The sequence below is a fragment of the Diabrotica virgifera genome, chromosome 1, assembly GCF_917563875.1.
Source record: "Diabrotica virgifera virgifera chromosome 1, PGI_DIABVI_V3a".
NCBI classification, from domain to species: Eukaryota; Metazoa; Arthropoda; class Insecta; order Coleoptera; family Chrysomelidae; genus Diabrotica; species Diabrotica virgifera.
The window spans coordinates 20,001,007-20,013,513 of NC_065443.1; the positions used below are offsets into that span (position 1 = coordinate 20,001,007).

General features: G+C 34.0%; 1 protein-coding gene across 2 annotated transcripts in view; it reads left to right on the top strand.

Moving 5' to 3' along the window:
* Positions 1-12,507, top strand: part of LOC114324607 (T-box transcription factor TBX20-like) — a 227,211-nt gene that overhangs the window by 196,955 nt on the left and 17,749 nt on the right. The window lies entirely within an intron of this gene.

Sequence of the window (12,507 nt, forward strand, 5' to 3'; positions counted from 1 at the left end):
ATCGCTAATAGATAGTATACGATATCCAATATTATTTAAGCTGAAAGAAGTTCAGTAAAGAGATATTAAAAAATACAGACAATGACAGACTTTAATTGGGTACAATAAAGCGCACACCATAGAAGGATAAATTGAAGCACCAAATGAAGTTATTAATGGGACCACATTAGATCAATATCTACGACCAAAAGAACGAAGACTGGCAATGGATGACAGAAAAAATTCAGACATATATTATGGATGAAAAATAACGTTCTAATTATTGTAATGGAAAAGAGTCGAAACACTGAAAGCACTAAAAATTGCAACATACTAGAAAAACATATAAAAAAGGATTCGAAGAAAAAAAAGAGAAATATAACTAAGGGAAATCCATTAAAAAATAAATAGATTAGTAGAAAAATGTTAATATATATTTAGTTCTTCATTCTTCATAACTTTATCGATTCTATTTCATGGGATGAAACCTCAGTTTGAATTCAATATACAATATAACATATTTTGAATTAAAATTGTGGTTTAATTCTATTAAAAAGAGTCGATATCATAGAAATATATCAAGATCCTTTAGTTTTTGTTTTAAATCACTATGTTCATTTTTTACTGCATACTTAAAGTATTTGAGGTTTTAAAATTTCAGTTACCAGCCTTCCAAAATTAAATTTACGAATAGTATCAGAGAGCTTGTAACAACTCCAAATATTTCTGGTAGCTTGTATTATATCCATTCTACTTATATATTTTTTGTTTGAAAGAGAGTTGAAAGATTTATTCTCGTAGGAAGAAGTTAACACTATGCGCAAACGACAGCTATCCGCTGTGCTAAAAAGTAAACACGCAGTCATAAGAACACAAGAACTTAAGAAGTAGCATTCCCCGACTTAAAGTAAACATAAATAATAGTTTTTAAATGAGACAGGACGTTTCACACGACGCGCGTGTGTGTGGCAAGACACATGATGGGATGCTCACGTCGAGTGACGAATTGCTCCTACCAAAGGGAATCGGTTGGTATTATGAGGATGCCTTGCGAGCTTACATGACACATTTCACAACATCAATGTGTTAGGAAGTCACTAACGATCCCCTTTACCATTTAAACACTAAATTTATATGTTACACTGAAAACTTCATGGACGTCAAATGGTTACGGCTTCTTAATTAGATTTAAGGTAGCATCTGGTAAAAACTATAAAGTGTAATGAAAATAAACAGATAAGATAACCAAAAAACGAAAATCTTCAATCTGTATGATCTTAAAAAACAATTTAAACAAGTTCGGTCACATCGTCTTCTGTAACTAAAAAATTAAAAATATATAAATATATGTATAAAAAATAGCTATTTGTATAACAAGGGAGGAAAGTGCTACTTTTCTTCCCGAGAATGAAGTTTACTGCCCGACGCGTAGCGGAGGGCAGTAACCATTCAAGGGAGGAAAAGGCACTTTACTCCCATGTTATACATATGGTTTCTCCACCTTCCTCAAATAACAAGTAATTTTTTTATTTTTACCTAATTTATTTATGTAACTAACCAACAAAATTTATTAGAACTAAAGGTCGCCTCATATTATAATGCACGTCGCGTTTTCGGCACGTAGCGTTTCGTTTGCGAAAAATATAATTTAATGGTTTTTAAATTGAACCATTCATATTGTGCGTATAAGACACGTAACGTAGCGTATAAGACACGTTACGTCTGCGTTCGGTTCATTCGAAAACAATATTTTTCGGATGTTGACAGCTACGGGTCGTTTTCCCCTCGTTGTTTATTTAGGTATTTCTTTGAATTTGATACAGAGTATTTAGACCGGTCAGTATCGTCGCCCTCGCTAGCGAAATTATTCCTATTCGATTTTTTGCACAAATTTACTCAAAGAGAGGTTCTTATAACATATCCACAGGGTGCCAGACGGTGCCGTGGTCGAAAAATTGTTTAAACAATCTTTTTTAAACAAATTCACAAAAATATTTTTTCATTCGAGCAATATTTTTTTTAGATAATTTGGGTAATTCTGAGCAAAAAAGGTTTCTTGTCATTTTTCTCTAAAATTGCGAAAATGGCTAATTTCAAGGCTTAATAACTCGATTAAAAATTATTATTATGAATTTCAATAAGTGACCAAATCAAGTTTCAAACAACTTCTTCAAGGTCCTGAAGAGATTTTTGTCATTATTTTATTACAAAGCTGTTATTTTTAACTATTAACAATTACCGCTATAGTCCAACTGTATCGTCGCCCTCGTTAGCGAAATTAGATTTTTTTGCACAAACTTACTCAAAAAGAGGTCCTTATAACACATCAACAGGGTTCCGGGCGGTGCCGCGGTCTAAAAATTGTTTAAACAATTTTTGTTAAACAAATTCACAAAAATAATTTTTTATTAATAATTTAATTAAACCCAAATTAATAATAATTTGAGTTATTCTGGGCAAAAAAGGTCTCTTGTGATTTTTCTCTAAAATTGATTGTTGTCGAGTTATATGGCCATTTCCGCATTTTTGCAAGATACGTTTTTTGCTAAGAATAACCCAAATTATCTAAAAAAAAAAATCGTTCCTAATGAAAAAATTATTTTTGTGAATTTGTTTAATAAGAATTGTTAAAACAATTTTTTGACAAGGGCACCGCCCGGCACCCTGTGGATGTGTTTGTTATAAGGACTCTTTTTGAGTAAGTTTCTGCAAAAAAATGGAATCGGAATAGTTTCGCTAACGGGTGCAACGATATAGTTGGACTATAGCGCTAATTGTTAATAACTAAAAATAACAGCTTTGTAGTAAAATAATGACAAAAATCTCTTTGGGACCTTGAAGAAGGGGTTTAAAACTTGATTTGGTCACTTATTGAAATTCATAATAATACTTTTAACCGAGTTATTAAGCCTTGAAAATGGCCTTTTCGCATTTTTCAAATTTTTAATCGCATGTAACTCGACAACAATCAATTTTAGAGAAAAATGACAAGAGACCTTTTTTGCCCAGAATGACCCAGTTTATCTAAAAAAATATTGCTCGAAATGAAAAAAATATTTTTGTGAATTTGTTTAAAAAAAATGTTTAAACAATTTTTCGACCACGGTACCGCCCGGCACCCTGTGGATATGTTATAAGGACTTCTTTTTGAGTAAGTTTGTTTAAAAATGTCGAATCGGAATAATTTCGCTAGCCGGGGCGACGATACTGTCCGGTCTAATTTAAAATGTAGTTTTCGAGGCAATTTGTCATGTAAACATGTGTTGTAACAATAAACACATCTGCACCGCACCAAACTGAAACCAACGTAAACGTTCTATGTATGATAATGTGAATGGGCAGTCCGATTGCCGGTCTGCAAACGCTACGTGCCGAAAACGCGACGTTCATTATAATATGACGCGACCTTAAAACTAACAAGTAGGTACAATATAACTGTCAACTGTCAAATATAAGTAAAATTATTAATATAAACATTGTTAAATCAAAATAACAATTTACTGTTTTTTACCAATCTGCAAAATACAGGGTGTTTTATAAATAAACGTTAAAATGTATAGATACGTAATAGAAAATAGATATTATACAGGGCGTCAACAAGTTATATTTCATGAATGAAATACCATGACGTCACTTTTACTTTTCCTCCCTAGGGAGGAAAAATACAACTTTCCTCCCTACAATCAGGTCCGGAAATGTATACTTTCGGTAGAGGTAGGTGGAAAAAATAATATCTATCTATCTAATCAGCCCTAAACATCCATCCTCTTCCTTCTTCCATGCCTCTCTATCTTGGGCAATTTGCATCCAATTTTACCCAGTGTGTTTTTTCAGGTCATCCGACTATAGCATATGTGGCCTTCCCCTTTTTCGTTTGTGGTTCCACGGTCTCCAATGTATAATCATCTTAGTCCATCTTTCATCCTTCTGGCGTAGGGTGTGTCCGGCGAACTTCCATTTAAGCTTTGCTACTTGGGTAGAGACATCTTTCACTTTTGCTTTGTTACGGATGCATTCGTTTCTTTTCCTGTCTGATAGTTTAATGTTCAGCATTGGTCTTTCCATGAAACTTTCTGTCTTTGCTATTTTTTCCATATTTTCTTTTGTAAACGTCCATGTCTGAGAGCCATATATTAGAATAGGTAGTATACATTGATGGAATACTCTTGTTTTTAGGTATTGCGGGTATTTTCGGTTCTTTAGAATATAAGACAGTTTTCCGAATCATGCCCAGGCCAATATTATTCTTCTTTTTATTTCTTCGGTTTCATTTTCTTTATTTAATCTAGTGATTTATCCTAGATGTATATACTGTTTTACTTGTTCTATTCTTGTTTGTGTCACTGTAATTATTAGTTCTTCTTGTTGATTAGTCATGGTTTTTGTTTTACTGTAATTCATCTTCAGTCCTATCTTTGTCGATTCTCTATCTAGTTCTTCCATCATTCTTTGTAATTGTTCACTTCTTTCTGGTATGAATACAATATCATCAGCATGTCGTAAGTGATTCAGATATTGCCCGTTTATGTTTATACCCAAGCCATTCCAGTGTAGTTGTTTGAATACATCTTCTAGCGCTTGGTTGAATAGCTTGAATGGTTGAATGGCGAGATGGTATCTCCTTGTCTTACTCCTCGGTTTATTTTAATAGGCTCCGTTTGTTTCATTAGCTTAATAGTTGTTGTTGCCTTATCATATATATTTGTAATTAAGTCGGTATATCTGTAGTCTATTCTGCTGTTTTGTAGGGAATTCTTTACTGCCCAGTGTTCACAATATCAAATGCTTTTTTGAAGTCAATAAATGCCATGTATAGCGGGATATGATATTCGTTAGCTTTTTCGATTAATATCTTCATCGTTAAAAGGTGGTCACTTGTACTGAAGCTCTTTCTAAATCCGGCTTGTTCTCTTGCCTGGTATCCATCTAATTTAGTTGTTAATCTGTTTGTTAATATCTTGGTTAATAGTTTCTACATCACATTTAGTAAAGTTATGGATCTGTAATTCTTTAGATCCTTTTTATAATAAAAAAATAATAATATACTCCCTGTAATTCTTCTTCTTCATTTGCCATGCTCGATTATCGAGCGTTGGCTATCAAATTGGCTATAGTAATTTTGTTGACGGTAGCTCGGAAAAGGGATGCAGAGGATCTGTTAAACCATTCTCTTAGGTTTTTAAGCCATGACGTTCTTCTTCGACCTGGCCCTCTTCTTCCGTCTATAAGGGTAGCACATTTAAGTATTTAAATTAATATAAAACTATTAAATTCAATAGAAATTTTAATCAAATAATTATTTAAATATAAATGAATAAAGACGTGAGGTTTATAACGTTACAAAGTTAAAAAATACGTTAAAAATTACGAAAAATGTCACAATCATATCAATAGGAGCATCCAAAAACATCCAGTCTCAACCCAAAGACCTTCATCATACATCAGCTTTGTTTCTTACATTAAAGATGCCGATGAGAAAATCGACGACAAAATACTAAAATTAAAGTGCAATGAAGGCAATATTTACCCCATCCTCGAATAAAACCTTTCATCTCTTGTCTGATCAGGCAGATAACATTCCAAATGAATGTCCCCAATATTACACCAGCCAAACTAATCGTAGAATCCAAAAACTGGATTTATGAACATTCCATTTCAGTTCTCAATTTCGATTAAATTTCTGCTTAGAGCTGAAAACTTTAGAATCATAGCAATCATACAAACCATGAATTTTTGGAGAAGTCATGGAGATTGGAAAACGACCGAATTGTCTCAAAAAAAGAAATAACTGCATCCGGTTGCCATCGGTATGGAGATCTCTTCCAAAGGAAACATCGTCCGCTCCAAACAGTTCTTCTTCTTCTTCTTATGCAATCCACTAATGGATGTTCGCGATCACGTTTGACCATTTTTCTCTATCCCTTGCAGTATGTATTAGGTCTCCTATGTTTCTTAGTCCTGTCCATTGTTTGACATTACGGAGCCATGACATTTTCTTCCTGCCTACTCCCCTTCTTCCTTCGATCTTTCCTTCAATTAAGGTTTGCAGAAACTGGTATCTTTCGTTTCTAATTAGGTGCCCCAGGTATGCCGTTTTTCTCTGTGTAATTGTGCATAGCAGTTGTCGTTCTGTACCAATTCTTCTCAGGATTTCTTCATTTGTTATTCGTGCGGTTCAGGGAACTTTAAGGATTCGTCGATAAATCCACATCTCAAAGGCCTCTAGCTTATTCATTGTGTTTATTTTTAAAGTCCATCCTTCCATGCCATATAGGAGCACCGACCATATATAGCATTTCGTGAATCTTAGTCTTAGGTTCAGGTCAAAGTCAGAGTTCGTAAAGACGTTTCTGAATTTCATGAATGCACTTCTGGCCCTTTCTATCCGACATTTCCTTTCCATATCCGACATCCAGTCCTCATATAGCCAGGTTCCCAGGTACTTAAATTTTCTTAAGCGCTCTACATCTTGGTTGTTTTATGCTAGTCTTGCATTTTAATGTTGAAATAATTGACGGCTGATTATAAGGAACTTCGTCTTTTTTATGTTGATGCTAAGTCCCACGTTCTCGCTATGTTCTCCAATTTTATTAAGAAGGTTTTGAGGTCTTCTATATTGTCTGCTATTAAGACCGAATCATCCGCATATCGTATATTATTGACCCAGGTACCATTTACTTTGATGCCGCTTTCGCATTCCTCAAGAGCTTCCTGGAAGATACTTTCTGAATATAGATTGAACAGTAGTGGGGAGAGAATGCATCCCTGTCTTACACCTCTGAGAATTTTTTGAGCTTGCGTTGTTTCATTATCCACCTTGACGACAGCTGTTTGATTCCAGTAAAGATCTTCTATGCAGTGAATGTCTTTTTGATCTGTCGAGTTGTTTTAGTATATGTACGAGTTTATGATGTTGCACTCGATCGAAGGCTTTTTCATAATCTATAAAGCACATCATTACATCTTTCCTTTGATCGTAGTAGTTCTGAGCTAGCACTTGGTTTGCAACTAGTGCTTCCCTGGTACCCAGGCCTTTTCGAAATCCAAATTGTGAGCAACCAATAACCTTATCGCATTTTGTGGAGATTCTATAGTGAAGAACTTTGAGGAATATTTTTAAGGCTCATCAGACTTATCAGTCGGTGGTCTTGACACTTTGTTGCGTTGTTCTTTTTTGGCAAAGGGATAAAGGTAGATACAAACCATTGGACAGGGAATTTTCCTTTTTTATAGATTTGGTAGGAATTATTTGTCCTAGTAATTTCTTCAATTGTGATCTCGGGACAGTGTAGTGATAAAAACGATAAAAGCATAAGCATATTAGGGAAAGTCTAGGGGTCGCACTAATTGGCACTAAAATGAGAGAGCATAGGTTAAGGTTCTTCTTCTTGATGTGCCTATCTGCGACGAATATTGGCGATCATCATTGTAATCTTTATCTTGTCTGCAACAGTGCGGAAAAGCTACACAGATATTATGTTAAGCCAGGGTCTGATGTTCGTTAACCAGAATGTTCTTTTTCTTCCTGGACCTCGCCATCGAAATACTTTTCCTTCATTGTAGGATGGTTTGTAGTAGGGCATATCTGAATTACCTTTCGAGCTTTGATGATGGTAAGTACTCCTTGTTTCTTCTTCTTTTTTCTGAGGGCCTTCTCATTTGCGGTTAGTCCACGAAATTTGAAGTATTCTCTCTGAAGAAGAAGACGTAGCATCGCAGCATTCTCACTTTTATGCCAAGAGAGAGGTAAATATGTATATACACTGTTATTAGGCGTCAACGCCCTTCCGGTAGGGATCTATGGAGGAGTATCACCAAGCTACAAGCCCTTATCCCTTGCCGTACCGCTCCTCCATAGGCCGATCAGATACCTAGCTTATTCGAAACCAAGCCGTAGATTCTATATAGAATTTTATACTTCGACGTTGGCCTTTTTATTTTTCAATGTCCGGGCCGGGAATCGAACTTCGATCGAAAATCCACTAGAGTTGCCGATCGTGCGCCTCAGCCTACTAAGCCATCTGACCGAGCCCAAGAGAGAGGTTATGGCTCTTGAAGAAGGCCTCCTTTCTGTTGAAGATGAATCCAGATTTCACGATGAGCGCTCATATCTCTTGGTTGTTGGTCCATTCTTCATTTATTATGGTGCCAAGGTAATTGTAATGCTCTTTCTACAGGGTTTGGTGGATGTAGAGTTAACCTTCTCTTATCTTTTTCTTGTAAATTATCATAAGCCTTGTCTTCTTTACGTTTATATTTAGTCTATACTCTTGACTATAATATGTGATTTTGTTGATAAGTACTTGCAGGACTTACCTTGTAGGTTATCCGCAAACACTATCGTGTCATCTGAATACCTGATGTTGTTTATGTAGTACCTATTTAGTAGAACACCTTTTCAGTGCAAAGCTTCGATAACTCGATAGGTTAAAATGGTTTAGTCATGTTCAACGTCGAGACATTAATCACCCAATACAAAGAATTGGCGACCTGCTGGTTCATGCATGGAGTAGGAGGGAAATACCAAAGAAGACCTAGGGAGACGCTTAGATAGGACATGTCGTTAAAGGGGATTGATATTGATATAATCCATGATGATAGAAACTGATGGAGAAATGTAATTAGGGAAGCCGACCCTGCATAGGAGTAAAGGCAAAGAAACTGATGATGAAAAATAAAGTCGTACCTTCGATAGTTTCACACATTACTGATGAAAAGAAAAGAATAAAAACTCGTTGAAATAGAGTTAGAATAGTAAACTAACGATGTTAAAGTGAACGGTAAACCAATTAATATTAACCACGGAACTTTATGTACCTGTAATCTTAATATTGACTATATTATTCTAATTTTGTTTTATTTGGAGCTTGTTTCGTCTGTGCTCCAGTCATTAAGGTACTAGTACACTTTAGAAGATCAAAAATAATCATTTTTTTCAAGAATTTTTTTCTCAGAACCTTTATTAAAAATGAACATAAAACTTTTTATATATTAATATCTAACCCTTAGAGAATACAAAAAATGTATCTTTTTTCATTTATGCACGTACACTAATATTGTCGAGGGCGCAAAAGTCGAGGCCTCGAAAATTGATGGCGGACAGTTAATCTCAGGATTGGGATATCTGAAACAAAAAAATCGTACTGGATTTGAAAAAGGAAGGTTTCTTACGTGACAATTTACCACAATTTGACCAAAAAATAAAAAATAAATATTTTTTAACTATGAAAAACTGAAAGAAAACGGGCGATTTTTTCACAAAAATTTTTCGAACTTCCGTAAAATCTTTGTTTTGCAAAATTTTTCACTAACGGTGGTAAATTGTCACGTAAGAAACCTTCCTTTTTCAAATACCGTACAATTTTTTTGCTTCAGAGATCCCAATCCTGAGATTAACTGTCCGCCATCGGAAGTACTTTTTTTCAAGGCCTCGACTTTGGTGCCCTCTACAATATTAGTGTATGTGCATAAATGAAAAAAGATATACTTTTTGTATTCTCTAAGAGTTAGGCATTAATATGTAAAAAGTTTTATGTTCATTTCTAATAAATTTTCTGAGAAAAAAAATCTTGAAAAAATGCTTATTTTTGGTCTTCTAAAGTGTACTAGTACCTTAATATCTCCATAACCAATAAAAACGATTAACGCGAACGGCAGCCGTTAAAATATCTCTATAAGCCATAAAGTCAATAAAGATGAGAATCTTAGGCGGTAGTAATGAGGTACGTTGTAGTTTCTCGCCCCACGCATCATCTCAGAAGTTGTTTATACATCCTATATTTGGTTCCTATAGCGCCATGCATATATTTTTTTATAATTTGGACATAATATTATGACCTATTAATATTAATATTTTTTGGTTAGTAAGATACTGCTTTTGAAATTATATTTAATCCGTTCTACTGAAAGTGGTTATAATTATTAATCTTTATTCTATGCTGATACTATTGTTGATACTATTTATGCTGATAATTATGAAACAAAAAATAAAAAAATACAAAAAGAAAAGCATGAGAATTTGATGATTGTAACCATAATATATCACAATGCTGGAAATGAGATAAGTTCCTGCAATTCTTGAAGGTCTACCTGAAACTTACTGATCCATTCTTTCACGGTTTTTGCTGTAAATTTTAAAGAACCGCTTGGATTGACATGAAATTTGGCACACGCATAGCTAACACGTCAAATAAAAAAAGTGATATGGTGCCGATGTGTGCTTTTGCCCTGGGGGTGAGTTTCACCCCATCTCGGGGGTGAAAAAATATATGTCCAAGATAAGTCCAGAAATGGATAAAATGACTAATTTTAAGCAACTTTTGTTCTATAGAGGTTTTTCACCAAATCAATACTTTTCGAGTTATTTGCAAGTGAATATGTTCATTTTTCAACAAAATAACCACGTTTTTAGACGGTTTTTCGCAAATAAGTCAAAACGTAAGCAATTTGCCGAAAAAAATATTCTTAGCAAAACTATAGCCTATAAAAAAAGTGAAAAAAACGGTGTAATATTAGGTCTCTATACCTAGCAAAAACAGAGTTATAGCTAATGAAAAATAGGTTCACATTTGAAAAATTCCAAATAGAATAATTCAATGTGAAATATCCAAATAACAAAGAAGCATTCTTGGGGAAAACACATTACAACTTTTTTAAAGTGTTTTAAAAAAGCTTTATTTCTGTTTTTATAAAAAATGTCTAGCATCAAATGTAAGCAAGTCACGGTCAAAATAAAGTTGGTCCCATTTGTTTTGGCAAAAAAAAAATCAGGAAGATCACCCCCAATTAATAACTTCAATTAAATTAATCGTTACCGCTTCACAACTTACTTTACTTATGTTGTGTTTAATATGATCTGTAAGTTTCATCGATTCAAAGGGCTTATTTTTGAAAAAATTTGGTTTTAAAGCCAAATTTTTAAAATTTTTAATTTTGAAAAAAATGCTTTTTATCAAAATAACTTAAACATTGTAAGAGATACCAAAAATTTTAAACAATTAAAAAGTCGGCTTTACTTTTCTGAATATTTTATATTTTTTATTTTTCTGTAAGACAAAGATTGGTGCTTCCAAATTTGCATACACTCGTGATAAGTGACTCGTTCAAGCCCTTTTAACTGCAGCTCTGTCAAAAATAAGGACTTTGAACCGATGAAACTTACAGATCATATGACCAATACATACGAGAGTAAAAAACTTGTGAAGTTGTAACAATTAAGTTCATTTTAAATGCTAATTAGGGGTTGATTTTCCCGATTTCTTACCAAAAAAAGGGACCAACTTTATTTTGAGCGTAACTTGTTTACTTTTGATGCTAAAAAATTAAAAAAAAAATAAAAATAAGCATTTTTTAAACACTATAAAAAAATGAATGACTTTTCCCCAAAAAGTGCTTCGTTTTTTGGTTATGGCACGTTAAAATATTCAATTTGGAATTTGATGAATATGAACCTATTTTTCATTAGCTATAACTCTGCTTCTACTAGGTATAGTGACCTAATATATACACCATGTTTTTCACTTTTTTACGTACTATATTTTTGATAGGAATTTTTGTTCGATAAAATACTTACTTTTTGAGTTATTTGCGAAAAACCGTCTGAAAACGTGGTTATTTTGTACAAAAATTAACATATTCACTCGCAAATAACTCGAAAAGTATTAACTTAATGAAAAAACTTTATGGACCAAAAGTTGCCTAGAATTAGTCATTTTATCCATTTCCGGACTTATTTCGAACATATATTTTTCACCCTCAAAAGGGGGTGAAACTCACCCCTAGGGCAAAAGCACACATCGGCACAATATCACTTTTTTTCTTTGACTTGTTAGCTATATGTATGCCAAATTTCATGTCAATCCAAGCGGTTGTTTAAAATTTAGAGGTTTTGCAATATTTTACCTTTAAAGAACGTACCTATTACGACAAAGACATTGGCATTCAAATAACCAAAATTAGATCTAATTTTCAGGAAGTAATAACAATTTTGTCATTTTATTCAATCGCATTTATGATAAAGAAAAAGTACCCCAAGACTCGCTAGAATCCATATTCATCCCACTACCGAGAAAACCAAACCAACAACACTACATATAACAAGTTCCGTGTGATGAGCCTTATGAGTCATGCACTAAAAGTCGTACAAAATCGAAGCTATAAAAAGTGTGAAACAATCATCAGTGTGGATTCACAGCCGGTAGAGGAACAGGGAACCAGAGAACGAAGCCCTGTTCAGTTTACTAGTTCTGGTCCAAAAATGCTCCGACCAACAGAAAAATATATGTAGATATGATATGCTTCACAGACTTCGAAAAAGCATTTAATAGAGTACGGCGTGGCCTACTATTAGAACATTTGCAAGACGTCATTCTAGATGTGAAGGGCATCAAACTACTGACGGAGGAAACTACTGACGTAAACAAAAGAGAAATGTCCCAGATCTAAACTATAAATCTGAAAATTCTAGTGGATCCACTTCCTGGTAACATCCTTAATCTCTTCTTCTTCTTGTAGTTCCTTCTCCTAACG